Genomic DNA, 20,569 nt, shown 5'->3' on the forward strand with positions numbered 1-20,569 from the left:
TTGAGACCCAGAAAGTCTAAACCTTGTCTGTGGTATTTCGAGTAGGATCTAGGAAGGGATGGCTGTGACGAGCTTCAAACTCGCGAGTGCTGGGCGTAGTGACAGACACAAAAGGGTAGTAAATCCTACTCCAGTATGATCGAGAACCGACAGATGATTAGCCATGCAGTGACAGCGCATTGGACCATTTTCACAGAGAGGATGGGATGTAGCCATTGACAACGGTGATGCCCTACATAAAGCTTGCCATGGAAAGGAGTAGAAATGATTGGATGAAGACAGCAGGAAAGCAGAGGTTCAGAGGAACGAAAGCATCTCTATACGCTTATCTGAAATTCTCACCAATGAATTACATAAGTATCTCTATCCTAGTTTATGTTTTATTTATCTTTCAATTATTATAACTTTATAACCTTTTAAATCTGCCTGACTAAGATTTACAAGGTGACCATAGCTTGCTTCAAGCCGACAATCTCCATGGGATCGACCCTTACTCACGTAAGGTTTATTACTTAAGATTATGAACGTGCGTACAAAGTTTTCAGCGCCGTTACCAAGGAATGGAACCGTTACGATTTCTGCGCACCAAGTTTTTGGCGCCGTTGCCAGGGATTGTTCGAGTTTGGAAAACTGACGGTTCATCTTGTTGCTCAGATTAGGTAATTTTATTTTAATTTTAATCTTTTTGTTTTTATTATTATTATTTTCGAAAAAATAAAAAAATTTCTTCTTTTTCGTTTTTCCAATATAATTTTCGAAAAAAAATCCAAAAAAAATTATAAAATTATAAAATCAAAAATATTTTTGTGTTTCTTGTTTGAGTCTTGTGTCAAGTTGTAAGTTTGGTGTCAATTGCATCTTTTAAATTTTCTAAAATTTTTTCGAAAATTCATGCATTGCATTTTTCATGATCTTCAAGTTGTTCTTGGACAGTCTTCTTGTTTGATCTTCATATTTTCTTGTTTTGTGTCTTTTCTTGTTTTTCATATGCATTCTTGAAACATTAATGTCTAAAGAATAAAAATTTTTAAGTTTGGTGTCTTGCATGTTTTCTTTTCTTGAAAATTTTTCAAAAATAACTTCTTGGTGTTCATCTTGACATTCAAAGTGTTCTTCGTGTTCATCATGACATTCATAGTGTTCTTGCATGCATCACATGTTTTGATCCAAAATTTTCATGCATTGAGTCTTTTTTATTCTAACTTTTTATCTTTTCAAATTTGATTTTCAAATCTTTTTCAATTAACCACTTTACTTTTTGTTTCAATCATATCTTTTTCAAAACTACCTAACTAATTCTCTCTCTCTAATTTTTCGAAAATCCCTTCCCCCTTTTTCAAATTTCTTTTTTTTAATTAACTAATTGTTTTAACTTTTAATTTAATTTGATTTCAATTTTAATTTTCAAAATTTAACTTTAAATTTTATTTTTAATTTAATTAATTTTTGAAATTCCCTCTCTCTCATCTCCTTCTAATTATTTATTTATTTACTAACACTTCTCTTCATCTCAAAATTCGAACCCTCTCTTCCTCTTGGTGTTCGAATTTCTCTTCTTCTATTCTTCTATTCTTATACTCACATAAAAGAATCTCTATACTGTGACATAGAGGATTCCATATTTTTTTTGTGTTCTCTTCTTTTTCATATGAGCAGGAACAAGGATAAGAACATTCTTGTTGAGCAGAAATTTTCGAAAAAGAAGGAGACATGGCCGAAAATAATAACAATGCAAGGAAGATGCTTGGTGACTTCACTGCACCAAATTCCAATTTACATGGAAGAAGCATCTCAATCCCTGCCATTGGAGCAAACAATTTTGAGCTTAAGCCTCAATTAGTTTCTCTGATGCAACAGAATTGCAAGTTTCATGGACTTCCATCAGAAGATCCTTTTCAGTTCTTAACTGAATTCTTGCAGATATGTGATACTATTAAGACCAATGGGGTTGATCCCGAGGTCTACAGGCTTATGCTTTTCCCATTTGCTGTAAGAGACAGAGCTAGAGTATGGTTGGACTCTCAACCTAATGATAGCCTGAACTCTTGGGATAAGCTGGTCACGGCTTTCTTAGCCAAGTTCTTTCCTCCTCAAAAGCTTAGCAAGCTTAGAGTGGATGTTCAAACCTTCAGACAAAAAGAAGGTGAATCCCTCTATGAAGCTTGGGAGAGATACAAGGAACTGACCAAAAGGTGTCCTTCTGACATGCTTTCAGAATGGACCATCCTGGATATCTTCTATGATGGTCTGTCTGAACTATCTAAGATGTCATTGGACCATTCTGCAGGTGGATCCATTCACCTAAAGAAAACGCCTGCAGAAGCTCAAGAACTCATTGACATGGTTGCAAATAACCAGTTCATGTACACTTCTGAGAGGAATCCTGTAAGTATTGGGACGCCTCAAAGGAAGGGAGTTCTTGAAATTGATACTCTGAATGCCATATTGGCTCAGAATAAAATATTGACTCAGTAAGTCAATATGATCTCTCAAAGTCTGAATGGATTGAAGGAAACATCCAACAGTACTAAAGAGGCATCTTCTGAAGAAGAAGCTTATGATCCTGAGAACCCTGCAATAGCAGAGGTAAATTACATGGGTGAACCCTATGGAAACACCTATAATCTCTCATGGAGAAATCATCCAAATTTCTCATGGAAGGATCAACAAAAGCCTTAACAAGGCTTTAACAATGGTGGAAGAAACAGGTTTAGCAATAGCAAGCCTTTTCCATCATCCACTCAGCAACAGACAGTGAAATCTGAGCACAATCCATCTAACTTAGCAAATATAGTCTCTGAGCTATCTAAGGCCACTTTAAGTTTCATGAATGAAATAAGGTCCTCCATTAGAAATCTGGAGGCACAAGTGGGCCAGCTAAGTAAAAGGGTCACTGAAACCCCTCCTAGTACTCTCCCAAGCAATACAGAAGAAAATCCAAAGAGAGAGTGCAAAGCCATTGATTTAACCATCATGGCCAAACCTACAAGGGAGGGAGAGGAGGTGAATCCCAGTGAGGAAGACCTCCTGGGACGTCCAGTGATCAATAAGGAGTTTCCCTTTGAGGAACCAAAGGAATCTGAGGCTCAATTAGTGACCATAGAGATTCCATTGAACCTCCTTATGCCATTCATGAGCTCTGATGAGTATTCTTCTTCTGAAAAGAATGAAGATGTCACTGAAGAGCAAGTTGCCAAGTACCTTGGTGCAATCATGAAGCTGAATGCCAAATTATTTGGTAATGAGACTTGGGAAGATGAACCTCCCTTGCTCATCAATGAACTAAGTGATCTGGATCAACTGAGATTGCCTCAGAAGAAACAGGATCCTGGAAAGTTCTTAATACATTGTATCATCGGCACCATGACCTTTGAGAAGGCTCTATGTGACCTTGGATCAGGGATAAACCTCATGCCACTCTCTGTAATGGAGAAACTGAGAATCTTTGAGGTACAGGCTGCCAAATTCTCATTAGAGATGGCAGACAAATCCATGAAACAGGCTTATGGACTAGTAGAGGACGTGCTAGTAAGGGTTGAAGGCCATTACATCCCTGCTGATTTCATAATCCTAGACACTGGGAAGGATGAGGATGAATCCATCATCCTTGGAAGACCCTTCCTAGCCACAGCAAGAGCTGTGATTGATGTGGACAGAGGAGAATTGATCCTTCAACTGAATGAGGACAACCTTGTGTTTAAAACTCAAGGATCTCCTTCTGTAACCATGGAGAGGAAGCATGAAAAGCTTCTCTCACTGCAGAGTCAACCAAAGCCCCCACAGTCAAACTCTAAGTTTGGTGTTGGGAGGCCACAACCAAAACTCTAAGTTTGGTGTTGAACCCCTACATTCAAACTCTAAGTTTGGTGTTGGAAGGTTCCAACCTTGCTCTGATTATCTGTGAGGCTCCATGAGAGCGCACTGTCAAGCTATTAACATTAAAGAAGCGCTTGTTGGGAGGCAACCCAATGTTATTTAATCAATTTTATTTTATTTTCTCTTTATTATTATTTCGTGTTTTATTAGGTTGATGATCATGTGGAGTCACTAAAACTACTGAAAAATAAAAAAAAATAGAATGAAAAATAGCATTGAAAACAGCACACCCTGGAGGAAGAGCTTACTGGCGTTTAAATACCAGTAAGGAGCATCTGGCTGGCGTTTAACGCCAGAACAGAGCATGAAACTGGCGTTAAACGCCAGAAATAAGCAGCAGTCTGGCGTTTAAACGCCAGGATTGCACCCAGAGGAAAGCTGGCATTAAACGCCAGAAACAAGCTCCATTTGGGCGTTTAACGCCAGAAACAACCATGGAGCTGGTGTTTAACGCCAGAAACAAGCATGGAAGTGGTGTTAAACGCCAGAATTGTATAATAAGGGCGTTTTACACGCCTAATTGAGGCAGGGATGTTAAGTCCTTGGCCCCACTTGATCTGTGGGCCCCACAGGATCTCCTCAGGATCTATGGACCCCACAGGATCCCCACCTAACCCTATTCTCTCCTCTTCACACCTTTTCACAACTCTCTTCCCCAAATGCCCTTCACCAATCACTTCCATCTTCTCTTCCCCATAAACCCCACCTACCTTCAAATTCAAAATATTTTCCCTCCCAAACCCAACCCTAAATGGCCGAACCCTAAACCCCTCCCCACCTCTATATAAACCCCTCATTCCTTCTTCCATTTCCCACAACACAACCCTCTCTTCTTCCACTTGGCCAAAACCTACTCTCTCTCCCTCTCCTCCATTTTCTTCTTCTTCTACTCACTTCTTTCTTCTTTTACTCGGGAACGAGCAAACATTTTAAGTTTGGTGTGGTAAAAGCATTGCTTTTTGTTTTTCCATAACTATTTATGGCACCTAAGGCCAGAGAAACCTCTAGAAAGAGAAAAGGGAAGGCAATTGCCTCCACCTCTGAGTCATGGGAGATGGAGAGATTCATCTCAAAGGTCCATCAAGACCACTTCTATGAAGTTGTGGCCAAGAAGAAAGTGATCCCTGAGGTTCCTTTCAAGCTCAAGAAGAATGAGTATCCGGAGATCCGACTTGAGATCCAAAGAAGAGGTTGGGAAGTTCTCACCAACCCCATTCAACAAGTCGGGATCCTAATGATTCAAGGGTTCTATGCAAACGCATGGATCACTAGGAAATATGATCAAAGTGTGAACCCAAATCCAAAGCATTGGTTTACCATGGTTCGGGGGAAATACTTAGATTTCAGTCCGGAAAATGTAAGGCTGGCGTTCAACTTGCCAATGATGGAAGAGAACACACGCCCCTACACAAGAAGGGTCAACTTTGATGAAAGGTTGGACCAAGTCCTCATAGAGATATGTGAGGAAGGAGCTCAATAGAAAATTGACTCAAGAGGCAAGCCTGTTCAACTAAGAAGGCATGACCTCAAACCAGTGGCTAGGGGATGGCTAGAGTTCATTCAACGCTCAATCATTCCTACTAGTAACCGGTCTGAAGTTACTATAGACCGGGCCATCATGATCTATAGTATCATGATTGGAGAGGAGATGGAAGTTCATGAGATTATACCTCAAGAACTTTACAAGGTGGCTGACAAGTCCTCCAGGGACAACTAAGGGTGGAGCACCAAGAGCACTCCATCATCCTCCATGAAATTAGAGAAGATCAAAGAGCTATGAGGGAGGAGCAAGAAAGACAAGGAATAGACATAAAGGAGCTCAAGAGCACCATTAGTTCTTCAAGAAGAAGAAGACGCCACCCTCACTAAGGTGGACTCATTCCTTAATCTCCTTGTTTATTTATTTTCCTGTTTCTCGATTTTTGAGCTTTATGTTTTATTTATGTTTGTATCTTTACTATATGATCATTAGTGTCTAAGTGTCTATGCCTTAAAGTTATGAATATGAATCCATCACCTATGTTAAATATGAAAACTGCTTTAATTACAAAAGAACAAGAAGTACATGGTTTTGAATTCATCCTTGAAACTAGTTTAATTTTTTTGATGTGGTGGCAACACTTTTTGTTTTTTGAATGCATGCTTGAACAGTGCATATGTCTTTCGAAGTTGATGTTTATGAATGTTAAATATGTTGGCTCTTGAAGAATAAGGAAAAAGGAGAAATGTTATTTGATAATCTGAAAAATCATAAAAATGATTCTTGAAGCAAGAAAAAGCAGTAAATACAAAAGCTTGCAGAAAAAAAAATGGCGAAAAAAAAAATACAGCAAGCAGAAAAAGCCAAAAGCTCTTTAAACCAAAAGGCAAGAGCAAAAAGCCAATAGCCTTTAAAACCAAAAGGCAAGGGTAATAAAAAGGATCCAAGGCTTTGAGCATCAGTGGATAGGAGGGCCTAAAGGAATAAAATCATGGCCTAAGCGGCTAAACCAAGTTGTCCCTAACCATGTGCTTGTAGCGTGAAGGTGTCAAGTGAAAACTTGAGACTGATCGGTTAAAGTCAAGGTCCAAAGCAAAAGAAGAGTGTGCTTAAGAACCCTGGACACCTCTAATTGGGGACTTTAGCAAAGCTGAGTCACAATCTAAAAAGGTTCACCCAGTTATGTGTCTGTGGCATTTATGTATCCGGTGGTATTACTGGAAAACAAAGTGCTTAGGGCAACGGCCAAGACTCATAAAGTAGCTGTGTTCAAGAATCAACATACTGAACTTGGAGAATCAATAACACTATCAGAATTCTAAGTTCCTATAGATGCCAATCATTCTGAACCTCAATGGATAAAGTGAGATGCCAAAACTATTCAAGAGGCAAAAAGCTACAAGTCCCGCTCATCTGATTGGAGCTAAGTTTCATTGATATTTTGGAATTTATAGTATATTCTCTTCTTTTTATCCTATTTGATTTTCAGTTGCTTGGGGACAAGCAACAATTTCAGTTTGGTATTGTGATGAGCGGATAATTTATATGCTTTTTGGCATTGTTTTTACAGAGTTTTCAGTATGATTTAGTAAGTTTTTAATATATTTTTATTAGTTTTTAATTAAAATTCACATTTCTGGACTTTACTATGAGTTTGTGTGTTTTTCTGTGATTTCAGGTATTTTCTGGCTGAAATTGAGGGACTTGAGCAAAAATCAGATTCAGAGGTTGAAGAAGGACTGCAGATACTGTTGAATTCTGACCTCCCTGCACTCAAAGTGGATTTTCTGGAGCTACAGAACTTCAAATGGCGCTCTCTCAGTTGCGTTGGAAAGTAGACATCCAGGGCTTTCCAGAAATAGATAATAGTCCATACTTTGATTAAGGATAGATGATGTAAACTGGCGTTGAACACCAGTACCATGCTGCATTTTGGAGTCAAACGCCAGAAACAGGTTGCAAAGTGGAGTTAAACGCCAGAAACAGGTTACAAACTGGCGTTCAACTCCAAGAAAGACCTCTACACGTGTAAAGCTCAATGCTCAGCCCAAGCACACACCAAGTGGGCCCCGGAAGTGGATTTCTGCATCATTTACTCATTTCTGTAAACCCTAGTAATTAGTTTAGTATAAATAGAACTTTTTACTATTGTATTGAGATCTTTGATCAGTTTTATGCTATCTTAGACTTTCATGGGGGCTGGCCTCTCGGCCATGCCTGAACCTTGTTCTTATGTATTTTCTACGGTAGAGTTTCTACACTCCATAGATTAAGGTGTGGAGCTCTGCTATTCCTCATGAATTAATACAAAGTACTACTACTAAAATCTTTTTCAATTAACCACTTTACTTTTTGTTTCAATCATATCTTTTTCAAAACTACCTAACTAATTCTCTCTCTCTAATTTTCGAAAATCCCTTCCCCCTTTTTCAAATTTCTTTTTTTTAATTAACTAATTATTTTAACTTTTAATTTAATTTGATTTCAATTTTAATTTTCAAAATTTAACTTTAAATTTTATTTTTAATTTAATTAATTTTCGAAATTCCCTCTCTCTCATCTCCTTCTAATTATTTATTTATTTACTAACACTTCTCTTCATCTCAAAATTCGAACCCTTTCTTCCTCTTGGTGTTCGAATTTCTCTTCTTCTATTCTTCTATTCTTATACTCACATAAAAGAATCTCTATACTGTGACATAGAGGATTCTATATTTTCTTTTGTGTTCTCTTCTTTTTCATATGAGCAGGAACAAGGATAAGAACATTCTTGTTGAAGCTGATCTTGAACCTGAAAGGACTCTGAAAAGGAAGCTAAGGGAAGCTAAAGCACAACTCTCTGGAGAAAATCTGACAGAAATTTTTGAAAAAGAAGGAGACATGGCCGAAAATAATAACAATTCAAGGAAGATGCTTGGTGACTTCACTGCACCAAATTCCAATTTACATGGAAGAAGCATCTCAATCCCTGCCATTGGAGCAAACAATTTTGAGCTTAAGCCTCAATTAGTTTCTCTGATGCAACAGAATTGAAAGTTTCATGGACTTCCATCAGATCCTTTTCAGTTATTAACTGAATTCTTATAGATCTATGATACTGTTAAGACCAATGGGGTTGATCCCGAGGTCTACAGGCTTATGCTTTTCCCATTTGCTGTAAGAGACAGAGCTAGAGTATGGTTGGACTCTCAACCTAAAGATAGCCTGAACTCTTGGGATAAGCTGGTCACGGCTTTCTTAGCCAAGTTCTTTCCTCCTCAAAAGCTTAGCAAGCTTAGAGTGGATATTCAAATCTTCAGACAAAAGGAAGGTGAATCCCTCTATGAAGCTTGGGAGAGATACAAGGAACTAACCAAAAGGTGTCCTTCTGACATGCTTTCAGAATGGACCATCCTGGATATCTTCTATGATGGTCTGTCTGAACTATCTAAGATGTCATTGGACCATTCTGCAGGTGGATCCATTCACCTAAAGAAAATGCCTGTAGAAGCTCAAGAACTCATTGACGACATGGTTGCAAATAACCAGTTCATGTACAATTCTGAGAGGAATCCTGTAAGTAATGGGACGCCTCAAAGGAAGGGAGTTCTTGAAATTGATACTCTGAATGCCATATTGGCTCAGAATAAAATATTGACTCAGCAAGTCAATATGATCTCTCAGAGTCTGAATGGATTGAAGGAATCATCCAATAGTACTAAAGAGGCATCTTCTGAAGAAGAAGCTTATGATCCTGAGAACCCTGCAATAGCAGAGGTGAATTACATGGGTGAACCCTATGGAAAACCTATAATCCCTCATGGAGAAATCATCCAAATTTCTCATGGAAGGATAAAAAAAAGCCTCAACAAGGCTTTAACAATGGTGGAAGAAACAGGTTTAGCAATAGCAAGCCTTTTCCATCATCCACTCAGCAACAGACAGAGAACTCTGAGCACAATCCATCTAACTTAGCAAATATAGTCTCTTATCTATCTAAGGCCACTTTAAGTTTCATGAATGAAACAAGGTCCTCCATTAGAAATCTGGAGGCACAAGTGGGCCAGCTGAGTAAAAGGGTCACTGAAACCCCTCCTAGTACTCTCCCAAGCAATACAGAAGAAAATCCAAAGAGAGAGTGTAAAGCCATTGATTTAACCATCATGGCCGAACCTACAAGGGTGGGAGAGGACGTGAATCCCAGTGAGGAAGACCTCCTGGGACGTCCAGTGATCAATAAAGAGTTTACCTTTGAGGAACTAAAGGAATCTGAGGCTCAATTAGAGACCATAGAGATTCCATTGAACCTCCTTATGCCATTCATGAGCTCTGATGAGTATTCTTCTTCTGAAGAGAATGAAGATGTCACTGAAGAGCAAGTTGCCAAGTACCTTGGTGCAATCATGAAGCTGAATGCCAAATTATTTGGTAATGAGACTTGGGAAGATGAACCTCCCTTGCTCATCAATGAACTAAGTGATCTGGATCAACTGAGATTGCCTCAGAAGAAACAGGATTCTAGAAAGTTCTTAATACCTTGTATCATCAGCACCATGACCTTTGAGAAGGCTCTATGTGACCTTGGATCAGGGATAAACCTCATGCCACTCTCTGTAATAGAGAAACTAGGAATCTTTGAGGTACAGGCTGCCAAATTCTCATTAGAGATGGCAGACAAATCCATGAAACAGGCTTATGGACTAGTAGAGGACGTGCTAGTAAGGGTTGAAGGCCGTTACATCCCTGCTGATTTCATAATCCTAGACACTGGGAAGGATGAGGATGAATCCATCATCCTTGGAAAACCCTTCCTAGCCACAGCAGGAGCTGTGATTGATGTGGACAGAGGAGAATTGATCCTTCAACTGAATGAGGACAACCTTATATTTAAAACTCAAGGATCTCCTTCTGTAACCATGGAGAGGAAGCATGAAAAGCTTCTCTCACTGCAGAGTCAACCAAAGCCCCCACAGTCAAACTCTAAGTTTGGTGTTGGGAAGCCACAACCAAACTCTAAGTTTGGTGTTGAACCCCTACATTCAAACTCTAAGTTTGGTGTTGGGAGGTTCCAACCTTGCTCTGATTATCTGTGAGGCTCCATGAGAGCTCACTGTCAAGCTATTGACATTAAAGAAGCGCTTGTGGGGAGGCAACCCAATGTTATTTAATCAAATTTATTTTATTTTCTCTTTATTATTATTTCGTATTTTATTAGGTTGATGATCATGTGGAGTCACTAAAACTACTGAAAAATAAAAAAAAACAGAATGAAAAACAGCATTAAAAATAGCACACCCTAGAGGAAGAGCTTACTGGCGTTTAAACGCCAGTAAGGAGCATCTGGCTGGCATTTAACGCCAGAACAGAGCATGAAACTGGCGTTAAATGCCAGAAATAAATAGTAGTCTGGCGTTTAAATGCCAGGATTGCACCCAGAGGAAAGCTGGCATTAAACGCCAGAAACAAGGCATTTAACGCTAGAAACAAGCATGGAGCTAGTGTTTAACGCTAGAAACAAGCATGGAAGTGGCGTTAAATGCCAGAATTGCACAATAAGAGCGTTTTACACGCCTAATTGAGGCAGGGATGTTATGTCCTTGGCCCCACTTGATCTGTGGGCCCCATAGGATCTCCTCAGGATCTGTGGACCCCACAGGATCCTCACCTACTTCTTCTCTCCTCTTCACACATTTTCATAACTCTCTTCCCCAAATACCCCTCCACTACTCACATCCATCTTCTCTTCCTCATAAACCCCACCTACCTTCAAATTCAAAATAATTTCCCTCCCAAACCCAACCCTAAATGGCCGAACCCTAAACCCCTCCCCACCTCTATATAAACCCCTCATTCCTTCTTCTATTTCCCACAACACAACCCTCTCTTCTTCCACTTGGCTGAAACCTACTCTCTCTCCATCTCCTCCATTTTCTTCTTCTTCTACTCACTTCTTTCTTCTTTTGCTTGGGGACGAGCAAACATTTTAAGTTTGGTGTGGTAAAAGCATTGCTTTTTGTTTTTTCATAACCGTTTATGGCACCTAAGGTCAGAGAAACCTCTAGAAAGAGACAAGGAAAGGCAATTACTTCCACCTCTGAGTCATGGGAGATGGAGAGATTCATCTCAAAGGTCCATCAAGACCACTTCTATGAAGTTGTGGCCATGAAGAAAGTGATCCCTGAGGTTCCTTTCAAGCTCAAGAAGAATGAGTATTCAGAGATCCGACTTGAGATCCAAAGAAGAGGTTGGGAAGTTCTCACCAACCCCATTCAACAAGTCGGGATCCTAATGGTTCAAGAGTCCTATGCAAACGCATGGATCACTAGGAACCATGATCAAAGTGTGAACCCAAATCCAAAGCATTGGCTTACCATGGTTCGGGGGAAATACTTAGATTTCAGTCTGGAAAATGTAAGGCTGGCGTTCAACTTGCCAGTGATGGAAGAGAACGCACGCCCCTACACAAGAAGGGTCAACTTTGATCAAAGGTTGGACCAAGTCCTCATAGACATATGTGAGGAAGGAGCTCAATGGAAAATTGACTCAAGAGGCAAGCCGGTTCAACTAAGAAGGCATGACCTCAAACCAGTGGCTAGGGGATGGCTAGAGTTCATTCAACGCTCAATCGTTCCTACTAGTAACCGGTCTGAAGTTACTATAGACCGGGCCATCATGATCCATAGTATCATGATTGGAGGGGAGGTGGAAGTTCATGAGATTATACCTCAAGAACTTTACAAGGTGGCTGACAAGTCCTCCACTTGGGCAAGGTTAGCCTTTCCTCGCCTCATATGCCACCTCTGCAATTCATCTGGAATTGACATAGAGGGAGACATCCTCATTGAAGAGGATAAGCCCATCACTAGGAAAAGGATGGAGCAAACAAGAGATCATGGACCTCAACATGAGCATGAGGAAATTCCTCACCATGAAATCCCTGAGATGCCTCAGGGGATGCACTTTCCTCCACAGAATTATTGGGAACAAATCAACACTTCCCTAGGAGAATTAAGTTTTAAAATGGGACAACTAAGGGTGGAGCACCAAGAGCACTCCATCATCCTCCATGAAATTAGAGAAGATCAAAGAGCTATGAGGGAGGAGCAAGAAAGACAAGGAAGAGACATAGAGGAGCTCAAGAGCACCATTAGTTCTGCAAGAAGAGGAAGATGCCACCCTCACTAAGGTGGACTCATTCCTTAATCTCCTTGTTTATTTATTTTCCTGTTTCTCGATTTTTGAGCTTTATGTTTTATTTATGTTTGTGTCTTTACTATATGATCATTAGTGTCTAAGTGTCTATGCCTTAAAGTTATGAATATGAATCCATCACCTCTCTTAAATGAAATCTATTTTAATTACAAAAGAACAAGAAGTACATGGTTTCAAATTCATCCTTGAAACTAGTTTAATTATTTTGATGTGGTGGCAACACTTTTTGTTTTCTGAATGCATGCTTGAACAATGCATATGTCTTTTGAAGTTGATGTTTATGAATGTTAAATATGTTGGCTCTTGAAGAATAAGGAAAAAGGAGAAATGTTATTTGATAATCTGAAAAATCATAAAAATGATTCTTGAAGCAAGAAAAAGCAGTGAACACAAAAGCTTGCAGAAAAAAATGGCGAAAAAAAATACAGCAAGCAGAAAAAGCCAAAAGCTCTTTAAACCAAAAGGCAAGAGCAAAAATCCAATAGCCCTTAAAACCAAAAGGCAAGGGTAATAAAAAGGATCCAAGGCTTTGAGCATCAGTGGATAGGAGGGCCTAAAGGAATAAAATCCTGGCCTAAGCGGCTAAACCAAGCTGTCCCTAACCATGTGCTTGTGGCATGAAGGTGTCAAGTGAAAACTTGAGACTGAGCGGTTAAAGTCAAGGTCCAAAGCAAAAGAAGAGTGTGCTTAAGAACCCTGGACACCTCTAATTGGGGACTTTAGCAAAGCTGAGTCACAATTTGAAAAGGTTCACCCAGTTATGTGTCTGTGGCATTTATGTATCCGGTGGTAATACTGGAAAACAAAGTGCTTAGGGCCACGGCCAAGACTCATAAAGTAGCTGTGTTCAGGAATCAACATACTAAACTAGGAGAATCAATAACACTATCTGAATTCTAAGTTCCTATAGATGCCAATCATTCTGAACCTCAATGGATAAAGTGAGATGCCAAAACTATTCAAGAGGCAAAAAGCTACAAGTCCCACTCATCTGATTGGAGCTAAGTTTCATTGATATTTTGAAATTTATAGTATATTCTCTTCTTTTTATCCTATTTGATTTTCAGTTGCTTGGAGACAAGCAACAATTTAAGTTTGGTGTTGAGATGAGCGGATAATTTATACGCTTTTTGGCATTATTTTTACAGAGTTTTCAGTATGATTTAGTTAGTTTTTAATATATTTTTATTAGTTTTTAATTAAAATTCACATTTCTGGACTTTACTATGAGTTTGTGTGTTTTTCTTTGATTTCAGGTATTTTCTGGCTGAAATTGAGGGACTTGAGCAAAAATCAGATTCAGAGGGTGAAGAAGGACTACAGATGCTGTTGGATTCTGACCTCCCTGCACTCACAGTAGCTTTTTGGGGGCTACAAAACTTCAAATGGCGCCCTATTAATTGCGTTGGAAAGTAGACATCTAGGGCTTTCCATCAATATATAATAGTCCATACTTTGATTAAGGATAGACAACATAAACTGGCGTTGAACGCCAGTACCATGCTGCATTCTGGAGTCAAACGCCAGAAACAGGTTGCAAAGTGGAGTTAAACGCCAGAAACATGTTACAAACTGGCGTTCAACTCCAAGAAAGACCTCTACACATGTAAAGCTCAATGCTCAGCCCAAGCACACACCAAGTAGGCCTCGGAAGTGGATTTCTGCATCATTTACTCATTTCTGTAAACCCTAGTAATTAGTTTAGTATAAATAGAACTTTTTACTATTATATTGAGATCTTTGATCAGTTTTATGCTATCTTAGACTTTCATGGGGCTGGCCTCTCGGCCATGCCTGAACCTTGTTCTTATGTATTTTCTACGGTAGAGTTTCTACACTCCATAGATTAAGGTGTGGAGCTCTGCTATTCCTCATGAATTAATACAAAGTACTACTGTTTTTCTATTCAATTCAAGCTTATTCCACTTCTAAGATATTCATTCGCACCCAAGAACATGATGAATGTGATGATTATGTGACACTCATCATCATTCTCACTTACAAACGCGTGCCTGACAAACACTTCCGTTCTACATGCAAACAAGCTAGAATGAGTATCTCTTAGATATCTAATACAGAGGACCGAGTCCGAGATATTAGAATCTTCGTGGTATAAGTTAGAACCCATGGATGGCCATTCTTGAGATCCGAAAAGTCTAAACCTTGTCTGTGGTATTCCGAGTAGGATCTAGGAAGGCATGGTTGTGACGAGCTTCAAACTCGCGAGTGCTGGGCGTAGTGACAGACGCAAAAGGATAGTAAATCCTATTCCATTATGATCGAGAACCGATAGATGATTAGCCATGCAGTGACAGCACATTGGACCATTTTCACAGAGAGGATGGGATGTAGCCATTGACAACGGTGATGCCCTACATAAAGCTTGCCATGGAAAGGAGTAGGAATGATTGGATGAAGACAGCAGGAAAGCAGAGGTTCAGAGGAACGAAAGCATCTCTATACGCTTATCTGAAATTCTTACCAATGAATTACATAAGTATCTCTAACCTAGTTTATGTTTTATTTATCTTTCAATTATTAAAACTTTATAACCTTTTGAATCTGCCTGACTGAGATTTACAAGGTGACCATAGCTTGCTTCAAGCCGACAATCTCCGTGGGATCGACCCTTACTCACGTAAGATTTATTACTTGGACGACCCAGTGCACTTGCTTGTCAGCTGTGCGAAGTTGTGACAAAAAATTAAGATTATGAATGTGCGTACAAAGTTTTCAGCACCGTTACCAAGGAATGGAACCGTCACAATTTTTGCGCACCAATATCCCGGTCTATAGTAACTTCAGATCGGTTGCTAGTAGGAATGATTGAGCGTTGGATGAACTCCAACCATCCCCTTGCCACGGGCTTGAGGTCATGCCTTCTTAGTTGAACCGGCTTCCCTCTTGAATCTCTCTTCCATTGAGCGCCCTTTTCACAGATGTCCATGAGGACTTGGTCCAACCTTTGATCAAATTTGACCCTTCTAGTGTATGGGTGTGCATCTCCTTGCATCATAGGCAAATTGAATGCCAACCTTACATTTTCCGGACTAAAGTCCAAGTATTTCCCTTGAACCATTGTAAGCCAATTCTTGGGGTCCGGGTTCACACTTTGATCATGGTTCTTAGTGATCCATGCATTGACATAGAACTCTTGAACCATTAAGATTCCGACTTGTTGAATGGGGTTGATGAGAACTTCCCAACCTCTTCTTCGGATCTCATGTCGGATCTCCGGATATTCGCCCTTTTTGAGCTTAAAAGGGACCTCAGGGATCACCTTCTTCTTGGCCACAACTTCATAGAAGTGGTCTTGATGCACCCTTGAAAGGAATCTCTCCATCTCCCATGACTCGGAGGTGGAAGCTTTTGCCTTCCCTTTCCTCTTTCTAGAGGTTTCTCCGGTCTTTGGTGCCATAAATGGTTATGGAAAAATAAAAAGCAATACTTTTACCACACCAAACTTAGAAGATTTGCTCGTCCTCGAGCAAAAGAAGAAAGAAGAAAGCAGAGGAAGAAGAAATAGAGGAGATGGAGGGGGCTTTGTGTTTCGGCCAAGGGGGATGGGTAGTGTGTATGTTGTGTGAAAATGAATGAGTGAAGATGGATTTATATAGGAGTGGAGAGGGGGGCATGGTTCGGCCATTATGGGTGGGTTTGGGTGGGAAAGTGGTTTGAATTTGAATAGTGAGGGGTTTTTGGGGAAGCGGTATTGAGGTGATTGGTGAATGGTTGAAGAAGAGAGAGAGAGGTGGGGTAGGTGGGGATCCTGTGGGGTCCACAGATCTTGAGGTGTCAAGGATTTCTCATCTCTGCACCATTTGGCGTGCAAAACGCCCCTTGCTGCCAATTCTGGCGTTTAACGCCAGCTTCTTGCCCATTCCTGGCGTTAAACGCCAGTCTGGTGCCCATTTCTGGTGTTAAACGCCTAGAATGGTGCCAGACTGGGCGTTTAACGCCCATTCTGCTACCCTTACTGGCGTTTAAACGCCAGTAAGTTTCTCCTCCAACGTGTTCTGTTTTTAATACTGTTTTTCCTTCTGTTTTTGCTTTTTCAATTGTTTTTGTGACTTCACATGATCATCAACCTACAGAAAATATAAAATAACAAAAGAAAATAGCAATTTAATATAGATAGTTAAAGATTGGGTTGCCTCCCAACAAGCACTTCTTTAATGTCAATAGCTTGACAGTGGCTCTCATGGAGCCTCACAATTGTTTAAAGCAATGTTGGAACCTCCCAACACCAAACTTAGAGTTTGAACGTGGGGGTTCAACACCAAACTTAAAGTTTGGTTGTGGCCTCCCAACACCAAACTTATAGTTTGACTGTGGGGGCTCTGTTTGTCTCTGTATTGAGAGAAGCTCTTCATGCTTCCTCTCCATGGTTACAGAGGGGTATCCTTGAGCTTTAAACACAAGGGAGTCTTCATTCACTTGAATGATCAATTCTCCTCTGTCAACATCAATCACAGCTTTTGCTGTGGCTAGGGAGGGTCTGCCAAAGATGATGGATTCATCCACACACTTCCCAGTCTCTAGGATTATGAAGTCAGCAGGGATGTAATGGTCTTCAACCTTTACCAAGACATCCTCTACAAGTCCATAAGCCTGTTTCTTTGAATTGTCTGCCATCTCTAGTGAGATTCTAGCAGCTTGTACCTCAATGATCCCTAGTTTCTCCATTACAGAGAGAGGCATAAGGTTTATACTTGATCCTAGGTCACACAGAGCCTTCTCAAAGGTCATGGTGCCTATGGTACAAGGGATTGAGAATTTTTCAGGGTCTTGTCTCTTCAGAGGTAATCTCTGCCTAGTCAAGTCATCCAGTTCTTTGATGAGCAATGGAGGTTCATCCTCCCAAGTCTCATTACCAAATAACTTGGCATTTAGCTTCATGATTGCTCCAAGGTACTTAGCAACTTGCTATTCAGTAACATCTTCATCCTCTTCAGACGAAGAATACTCGTCAGAGCTCATGAATGGCAGAAGTAAATTCAATGGAATCTCTATGGTCTCTGTGTGAGCCTCAGATTCCCATGGTTCCTCATCAGGGAACTCCATGGAGGTCAGTGGACGTCCATTGAGGTCTTCCTCAGTGGAGATCACTGCTTCTTCCTCCTCTCCAGGTTTGGCCATGTGAGACGTGTTTATGGCCTTGCACTCTCTCTTTGGATTCTCTTCTGTGTTGCTTGGGAGAGTACTAGGAGGGAGTTCAGTAATTTTCTTACTCAGCTGACCCACTTGTGCCTCCAAATTTCTAATGGAGGACCTTGTTTTAGTCATGAAACTTTGAGTGGTTTTGATTAGGTCAGAGACAATGGGTGCTAAGTCAGAGTGGCTTTGCTTAGAATTCTCTGTCTGTTGCTGAGAAGATGATGGAAAGGGTTTGCTATTGCTAAACCTGTTTCTTCTACCATTATTGTTGTTGAAACCTTGTTGAGGTCTCTGTTGATCCTTCCATGGGAGATTTGGATGATTTCTCCATGAAGGATTATAGGTGTTTCCATAGGGTTCTCCATGTAATTCACTTCTTCCATTGCAGGGTTCTCAGGATCATAAGCTTTTTCTTCAGGGGAAGCTTCCTTAGTACTGCCTGGTGCAACTTGCATTCCAGATAGACTCTGAGAAATCATATTGACTTGCTGAGTCAATATTTTGTTCTGAGCCAATACGGCATTCAGAGTATCAATCTCAAGAACTCCTTTCTTCTGAGTTGTCCTATTATTCACAGGGTTCCTTTCAGAAGTGTACATGAATTGGTTATTTGTAACCATTTCAATGAGTTCCTGAGCTTCTGCAGGCGTCTTCTTCAGATGAAGAGATCCTCCAGTAGAGCTATCCAATGACATCTTGGATAGTTCAGACAGACCATCATAGAAGATACCTATGATGCTCCATTCAGAAAGCATGTCAGAAGGACATCTTCTGATCAATTGCTTGTATCTTTCCCAAGCTTCATAGAGGGATTCACCTTCCTTCTGTCTGAAGGTTTGGACTTCCACTCTAAGCTTGCTCAATTTTTGAGGTGGAAAGAACTTTGCCAAGAAGGCATTGACTAGCTTTTCCCAAGAGTTCAGGCTTTCTTTAGGTTGTAAATCCAACCATGCCTAGCTCTGTCTCTTACAGCAAAAGGAAAGAGCATAAGTCTGTAGACTTTAGGATCAACCCCATTGGTCTTGACAGTGTCACAGATTTGCAAGAATTCAGCTAAGAACTGATGAGGATCTTCTAATGGAAGTCCATGAAACTTGCCATTCTGTTGCATTAGAGAAACTAATTGAGGCTTAAGCTCAAAGTTGTTTGCTCCAATGGCAGGGATTGAGATGCTTCTCCCATAAAAGTCAGGAGTAGGTGCAGTAAAGCCACCAAGCACCTTCCTTGCATTGTTGGCATTGTTGTTTTCGGCTGCCATGGTTTCTTCTTCCTTGAAAAGCTCTGTTAGGCCCTCTAGAGAGAATTGTGCTTTAGCTTCTCTTAGATTTCTCTTCAAGGTCCTTTCAGGTTCAGGATTAGCTTGAACAAGTATGCCTTTATCTTTGCTCTTGCTCATATGAAAGAGAAAAGAACAAGAAAGTAGGGAATCCTCTATGTCACAGTATAGAGATTCCTTGAGGTGTCAGAGGAAAAGAAGAATAGAAGGAGGAGGTAGAGAGAGGAGAATTCAAACTTATTAAGAGGGATAGAGTTCGAATTGCACCTTGAGGAGGAGTGTTAGTCCCTTAAATAGAAAGATGTGAGAAGAAGGGAAGAATTTTCGAAAATTAATTAAAAGATTTTGAAATAATTAAAAGAAATTTTTGAAAATTGATTGATGATTTTCAAAAACTAAGATTGGGAAAGAAATAAAGTGATTTTTGAAAAAGATTTTGAAATTAGAAATTAAAAATATATGATTGAAAATTAATTTTGAAAAAGATGTGATTGAAAAGATATGATTGAGAAGATATGATTGAAGATCAAATTAAAAAGAGAAAGTTTTAAAATTAAAGTTGATTGCTTGACTAACAAGAATTTAGAAGATATGATTCTAGAATTTAAAATTTGATCCTTTCTTAATAGGCAAGTAACAACTTGAAAATTTTGAATTAAATCACTAATTGTAGCAAGGATTTTCGAAAATAGTAATAAATAAAAAATTTGAAAAGAAATTGATTTTGAAAAGATATGATTGAAAAGATTTGATTTTGAAAAATTATGAATATTTGAAAAAAAATTTGAATTAAAAACAAAATCTTCCCTCTAGTGTCATTCTGGCGTTAAACGTCCAGAATGGCATCCATTCTGGCATTTAACGCCCACAATCCTACCTTTTTGGGCGTTAAACGCCCAGCCAGGTACCCTGGCTGGCGTTTAAACGCCAGTTTTCCTTCTTCACTGGGCGTTTTGAACGCCCAGCTTTTTCTGTTTAATTCCTTTGCTAAATGTTCTGAATCTTCAATTCTCTGTGTTATTGACTTGAAAAGACACAATTTAAAATTTTTTTTTTGAATTTTTAAATGATGAGAAACAATAATAAAAAGAATGCAACTAAGATTAAACAACCAATGCATGCAAGACACCAAATTTAGAAGTTTGTATACTAAGGACTATAACAATTTAAAAATGCATGTAAGAAACAACAAAAGACACAAAATAAGAGAAATTAAAGATCAGAGCTATGAATTCATCAAGAACAACTTGAAGATCAATGAAGAACATAATGCATATATTCGAAAAATGCAAGAATAAAGACATGCAATTGACACCAAACTTAAAAATTGATACTAGAATCAAACAAGAAACATAAAATATTTTTTATTTTTATGATTTTATAAATTTTTTTTGTGGTTTTTTGAAAATTATATAGAAAAGAAAATAAAGAGAATCAAAACTTTTAATAAGAATTCCAGGAATCATGCAATGTTAGTCTAAAGTTTTAGTCTAAAATTTTAGACATGGCTTAATAGCCAGCCAAGCTTTATGTGAAAGCTTCGGTCCAAAAGATTAGACATGGCCAAATGGCCAGCCAAGCTTCAGCAG

Source organism: Arachis ipaensis, chromosome B04 (genome assembly GCF_000816755.2).
Source record: "Arachis ipaensis cultivar K30076 chromosome B04, Araip1.1, whole genome shotgun sequence".
Lineage (NCBI taxonomy): Eukaryota > Viridiplantae > Streptophyta > Magnoliopsida > Fabales > Fabaceae > Arachis > Arachis ipaensis.